Raw genomic sequence first — 7,044 nt, forward strand, 5'->3', positions numbered from 1 at the left:
CTGAAGTGTCAGCTCAGTGCCTCGTGAGCCACACCGCTCTGATAGACCAGTCCGAGGCTTAAGTGCCCGTAGGTTCTTTGTGCAGAGGAACATGAAAGCAGCTGTGGCTCAGACATCACCAGCATGAAGCCGAGTTCAGCCACATGAAAGCCACTCCCCTGCTCCATTTGTTTGAGTTTCATCAAAGCTTTGCAAATTAACAAGAAAACTGACAAGAACACGACAAATAAGCGCACTGCTGCTCCTTTGTTACGAGTGGATTTCTACCTTTTCAAATTATTAGAGTGATTTTCAAGGTGCTTCAAAAATTGCACTGGAGTATAATTACAGCAGAATCTGAACCCCCAAAAAGGTTCAGTAATTAAAAAAAAAAAAAAGTGAGCAAATGGATGTTTTTCTACACCACAAATGTTCTGAGGGAAAATGAGGACACATTAAGAGACGATATTAGACAAAATAGTTTTAACCAAAAACATGCCTGAAGAGGTTTTACATGTCATCCATGCATGGTTGAGAAATTTAGCGATCTGTCTCAGGCCCTATTCAAACCTTTCTTAAGTTGCGTTCAGACCAGATCGTCAAGGTGTCCAGTTCAGATGCAAAGTCTAGGGCGTCCTGCGTTTTGAGGCGCATCTTCAGGCGTCAGCGCGGCGAGAATCTGGTGTCGACGCAGTGCAGACATCTTGAGTATTCAGGGTGTCGGCGTTAGGAGTTGAAAAAGTTGAACTTTTGGCGTCAGATGGGCCACATCAACCGATCAGGGACGACTATCCAGTGACATTATCACCCGGAAGTAGAAGAAAGAGAAAGACCCGGGAGCCACAAACACCAGAACACGAAACCTACACCATGTCATTAACGGAGTATAAATATATATATGTCTCAACCGCCAACCGCTCACTATGTGTTTTATGTAATCAATACACTAAAGCCACTCTCTCGACCGGAAAAACAAAGCTCTTGTAGACCGCAGTGGACGCCCTGGATGCACGTCAGGTATTTTTCTCCCATTCGTTCACAGTGTCCAAGATGTACGTCTGGGGTGTCTGAAACCAAATGCAAAGGCGTCCAACTCGACTCGTCCAGCTTGTTTTTGATGTCGCGGTCTGAATGCAGCTTTGCCGGTAGCTGTCAGTCAGTGTGTCCCAGGGCAGCTGTGGCTACAATAGTAAGTTTTTATTTGTATAGCGCTTTTCACAGACATTAGTCACAAAGATGCTTTACAGAGGTTTTTTTTTTTTTTTTTTTAATAGATTCATTATTCTTTTTCTCCACACCCGGTGCTGGTAAGCTACTATTGTAGTCACAGTTGCCCTGGGGCAGACTGACGGAAGTGCAGCTGCCATGCCAATTGGCGCATCAATCCCTCCGACCACCACCATCACTCACGCACACACATCACTTTCATACGAGGCAATGTGGGTGAAGTGCCTTGCCTAAGGACACAACAACAGTTTTTTTTTTTGCGACTGGCACCCCCTGCGGCACCTGATTTTCCCAGTAGTCTCCCATCCAAGTACTAACCAGGCCCAGCCTTGCTGAGCTTCTGAGATCTGACGGGATCAGGCTTTGACAAACAGGTATGGTCACTAGTAGTTTACCACCACCAAGTGTGGAGTGAATGAACAATGAACTGTAAAGTGCTTTGGGTATCTTGAAAGGCGCTATATGAATGCAATGATTAATTTATTCATTCATTAAAGGTTGTATGGAGGATTTTTTTTTGTTTTTTTTGTTTCAAGTTGTCAATGATAGCATTATAGAGGTGCAGTAGCCTTGTAATTATGATGACCAAAAAAAAGAGAATAAAAATTCATCAACTCTGGACGTGGTGGGGCTAAACATTTGCCAATAGATAACGACATTGCCTCGTTATCTGTTAGCTGACAGGCTGTCAATCAAACTCCCTACGTTTCTAGCGTAACTGACTTGCCTGCGCGCCGCCGGTACGTGGTTTACGTACGCCTGTCACGCAGTCCACAGACGCAAGACGCACAGACGCTGTTTACTCCACCAACGCAACAGTTCTTAGCGGCTTTTTTTGACCTATATCTTCCTCGCAGTTAGCACAAAGTTTGTTGCAATGGCAGACAAGAATCCAGGAGCAGTTAGCCGCAAAAGAAAGTCCGTTTTTGAGGTCGCTGAAAGAAGAAGACAAGGGGAAAAGCAGCGAAGCCAAACTAAGGTGATTCTTGTAGATTCATTCCAGCGATGGCGCGACTGAAGCAGACGCAGGGTCTAAAGACTGACGCATTGGTCGCCAAATTACTCCTGGACAGGTCACTTCTGCTTATTATGAAAACGTACTTTATTTCCAAGAGCTAGTCAAACGTTTTTCAGGACACGAAAGCGATATCCTATGTCTGAAAACGTAATTTTCAAGGCAAAGAAAGAGTCCGCTTGCTGCTGCGTGTTGTAGCTAGTTCATTCGCACTGAATCTCCGCGCAACCTTCTCTGCTCCCCTTTCCTACTCCTGTCCCCGCTGCCCGTTCCGCTCTTCCCCCTTCTCCTCACTTCTACGGGCACGGAATCTCCGCGCACTGCTCCCCTCTCCTCTCTCCTCTCTCCTCTCTCCCTGCTCCGCTCTTCTCCCTGCTCCTCACTTCTCGTCCGCGAACGAAATGTCCGCACACCCGCTCCCCCCGCTCCTCACTTCTCCGCCTTGCCTAACCAACACTGTAGTTAGTTGTTTACAAGTCATGTGCAGCACCGGCTGTAAACAAACCTGTTTCTGGCGTAGTGAGGAGGCGGGAGAGAAGGCGTTTCTACGTAGGGAGCTGTAGGGGAGGGGGGTGGTTTCACGCATGCGCAACATTTGAAAAAGGACAAACAGTCGCTGGATTTCTCGTTCCTTGGAAAATCCTCTATACAACCTTTAAGTAAAGCTGTAAAATTCTGTACAAGGCTCCTCCCACAGATCTACATCACCCATGATAAATAAATATACAAAAGCATGATACAAAACTGTACACAACAACTTACAAATCTGGTGTGATGTGCATTAGTTTCATTAGCGAGATGCACGCTGATTGTGCTGTAATAGCGCTCTGAAGGGGGAGTGACTTAGTGCAGAGAGAGGCGAAGGGGGAGACTCAGACCGTGCAAAACAAAAGAAACTTATATCTAATAAAACAAATAAAATATCTAAATATGTCATGCATTAGCAGTTAATACCTCATAGAAGCTGCTTGTCTCCATGGAGATGTTAGTGCTTTGCCTGGAATGTTCCACAGTATGACATTAAACGTAACCAATATTGATGAATGAAATCATGAATGCAAGCAGGTAACATCAAGTTAAAGCTCAGATCTGTGGAGAGGCAACCCCGTGCACAGTAACAGATGCAGGCTTTCCGAGCTTCAATATAAACACATGTAAGTCAAAAAATATACCGTATTTTCCGGGTTATTAGGCGCACCATTAAGCCTCTAACTCTATCAAAAAACTATCGCGCGTCCCACAATCCAGAGCGCCCTATACACGAATCCACTCAAGTGTCCCAGCACGACTTCAGTAAACTACAAAGCCGCACCCCCCGCAGAACACGCAAACACACACAGAGCAGACAGCGACCGCACAGCGAAAAACACCCACAGACGCACTCATCACTCCACACCGATGAGGAACGGAAAGGAGGAACAACCTGAAAAAGCGAGTGCAATGTGCCACTTCTAGTCACAACTGAACAACTGAGTCACTGCGAACACGCCGACAATCCGTTGGTCCCAGACAGCACCCTCCCTACACGCCACAACTGAACAAAGCCCAGAGTCACCGTGAACGCACCAAACAAAGTCCCACTGACCCATCCAACTGTTGTGTTTCCTTTAAAGTCCGGTGCGGTTTATTTGTGAAAAAAGTTTGAAAATAGACCATTTAATGACAGTGCGCTTTATAATCCAGAGCGCCTAATAGTTCGGAAATACGGGATATAAAATACTACAAAATACACAGGTTTAATGTAACACCGTGGAACATTTTCATAGAGACGAGGAAGTGGTAGACTCTCCAACATAGAAGTTACACAGTGCAACTTGAAGTTTAAGATCAGAATATAGTTTAAAACAGGCCTTTTTAAAAAAAAAAATCTAAAAGTTGTTTATCATAAGCAAAGTATTTTTCCTTGCACCACCACGACTGTTCTGAAGGAGAACGATGACACATTTTAAGTTCAAAGAAATATTTAACACCTGATTCAACTTTTTACTCCCCCATTATTCCGCCATGTGTCATTTTTATCTCTTTTGTTTGGGCTCCAATGGCTCGTGGAGCGTAATGCCTGTTCCCCAACCTGCGCCTAATGCTCCAAGGCTAACGCTAATGCCCCGTTCGGATAGCGTGACAGCGAGGAGGCGCGCTAACGTCACCCTCGTCCCGCGGAATGAAAAACTGCGCGTGAATGGCAGACGGCGCACCGATAGCGCTCGGAAGGTGACTTTACTGCCGCCGTAGACGCCGGGCGGGAGAATAAACAACTCGGCGAGGCGTGCACGGAGATGCTAGCAGAAGGACAAAAGGGCTGTTTGTGAAATGATTCTTTATCTTAACTCATAACTCAGAGAGACAGCAGCGAGTCAAGCGAGGTTTACCTGAGGAGAACAGGAGCAGGAGCAGACGGGCTGTCAGTTTTATGAAATATACACTAGCAGTCGAGGTTTACTACTAACTACGCCGCATACTGAAGACATCACACAGGGGAAGGAAAGATGAAGAACTTTGAGGAACCTTTGAACTTCGCTTGGAACTTTTGTTACTTTGAGGAACCAGAAGAGTACGATTTTGGTTCCTCAGAGTAGCCGCTCTTTGCTTTGTTCATTAAGCCTTCCAGACTGACGGTATTGTGTACGATACCAGGGAATATGTTTTATATAACTGTGCTTAACTTTCCAACCATAAAAGATATCAACTTACTTTTTTTCCCTTGAAATAGCTGACCATTGTGGCTTTCCCAGCATATTTCCAGCCTTATCCTTCATCATATGCATGGGCCATAATGACGTAGGGAAAACGAGTGTCCAATACACGCATCAAGAGTCTCGGACTTCCAGTCATTACGCAGTTCATACTGGGAAGGATTTTCCAAAAAAGTGAGTATCAAACCGCCATGTTTGATCTTACAGTGGGATGCGTCTATTGACAAAGCCAATCTTTTCTAGTCTTTTGAACCATATCGCTTTTGTTTCTGGTTCTGTTATTGTCATAGTTTCGTTTTGGGAGTCTGACATCGTTAATTGTGTGGTTGTTGGATCCTAACAGCGGAAAACGGCTCGAGAAATTTGTTTGCGAACTCCATAGATGCAAAAGGGAATCAGATCTGTGTGACTGCAAACCTCTGTTCAAACTGTTTCCCTTCCCAACGGAATTGAAAAATAGTGGTGAAGGTGATGGGCAGGATTGATCCACGGGAAGGACGAAAAAGGAAACCTTTGACTGCCTAAATCACCCCAAGTTTACAGTGAACATTTTGTACGTGGATTACCTTATTTGAAGCTTATTACAACCTTATTTGACTTGTCAAATTGTTATTTTAATCCCTCCCACTGCTGAGTTTGGGTGTTTCATATTGTCCTCCTTTGACAATTGTATGCAGACAATTAAATAATCAGTTGCTTAATGAGCGACATACTGAAAAGATAAATACATTGAGGTGCACGACAACCATTTTAAATTTGATGACAATTTACACAGTGTAAGGTGTATTTAATATGTATTTAAATTTGTATTTATTTTTAGTTTATTTTTATTTTAAAGTTTATTTTTAGTAAAGATTGTGTATAGGAACATCAGTGTCGAACTGTTCTGGACTCTTGGGCAGGATTGGCTGAAAGCACTTTAAATTCACTGACCGGGAAAAACAGAGGGAGGAGATCATTATTGTATGTAGAATAATTTGACGTGTTAAATTAGAACTTAACGCATCGAATAACAGTTTAACAGGTCAAGTAACAAATTGACAGGTCAAATAAGCTTGTAATACGCATCAAATAAGGTGTTAAACGTGTTAAATATATGTGTAAATGTGATAAATGTGAACAGTTTGGCTTGCCATACTGTCCTCTGTAGATATGTTCTTCTTCATGTGAACCTGGGGGTCACGGTTCCAGGTGCAGGTGTTCTGTGGTATTTTGAAGAGCATTCATGCTGTTGGCAGAGACTGAGGGAGGCACAGCATATTTGCTTTGAACAGTGAAGCTGCCAATAAGTGTCGCTGCACAAGCTGCTCTTCAAATGAAAAGAGCACAGCTCAGACTTAACCAGCCCATGCTCCAGTTTGTGTTGGCTCTTCTAAGAAACTATTAAAATTGCATGTTAGAAACTGAGATGAAACTGCTTTGCCTATGTATATTAAATCTTTTTGCATTCTCCAAGGACAAAAAAGCTGTGGTTCAGTAATGGAGTAACCTGGCTCATGCCTGACACTCTGAAGTGAGTTCTACACATGATCAGTCTGGGAAGGCTCTCGCTGAAAGTGTTCTGAAAATGCATCGTGACAATATTTGAATCTGATCGGTCAAAGCATCACAACAGCAGGACAAAAAGACGAACAAACTACAGACGTCTTCTCCTGTCCACAAGTGCACAAAGCACTTCCCTCTGCACATTTCACCAACAAAACAGACTCTATTGATGCTAAAACGGGCTGAAGTATGTCTGTTGCCATTGCACCGCTTGGCCACTTACCCTCACAGCAGGTGCATGGCAGGATGGATTGCTGTGCAAGGTTAGTGGTAGAGAGCCAACTACACTAATGTTGTTGGTTTGATCCCTTCTCCTTAAAGAGTGTGATTTGTGTGTATGATGGCGTGTGGACTGGAATATTACAGTTCATGTGCAGAAAGGTAGATTTTCAGATCTGGTTCTCACAACAGCAATGTATCACATACATATTTATGTTACATAAATGGATACTTCATTTCTCCAAATGTATAATTGTCTAAAATGGTCACAAAATGTCAAATTCTGAATATCTGAATATCTGAATGAGAGTCAAATCAGTGTGAGGAATTCTCTGGCTCATAGTCGCTGCTCCACAGAGCTAACTG

The 7,044-nt window shown here is 43.7% G+C and overlaps 1 pseudogene; it reads right to left on the reverse strand.

The window, feature by feature from the left end:
• Positions 1 to 1,476: 1,476 nt before the first annotated feature.
• Positions 1,477 to 1,594, reverse strand: LOC129410772 (5S ribosomal RNA; annotated as a pseudogene).
• Positions 1,595 to 7,044: the final 5,450 nt, after the last annotated feature.

The sequence above is a fragment of the Boleophthalmus pectinirostris genome, unplaced genomic scaffold (genome assembly GCF_026225935.1).
Source record: "Boleophthalmus pectinirostris isolate CB_2022bp ecotype Guang Dong unplaced genomic scaffold, ASM2622593v1 HiC_scaffold_23, whole genome shotgun sequence".
NCBI classification, from domain to species: Eukaryota; Metazoa; Chordata; class Actinopteri; order Gobiiformes; family Gobiidae; genus Boleophthalmus; species Boleophthalmus pectinirostris.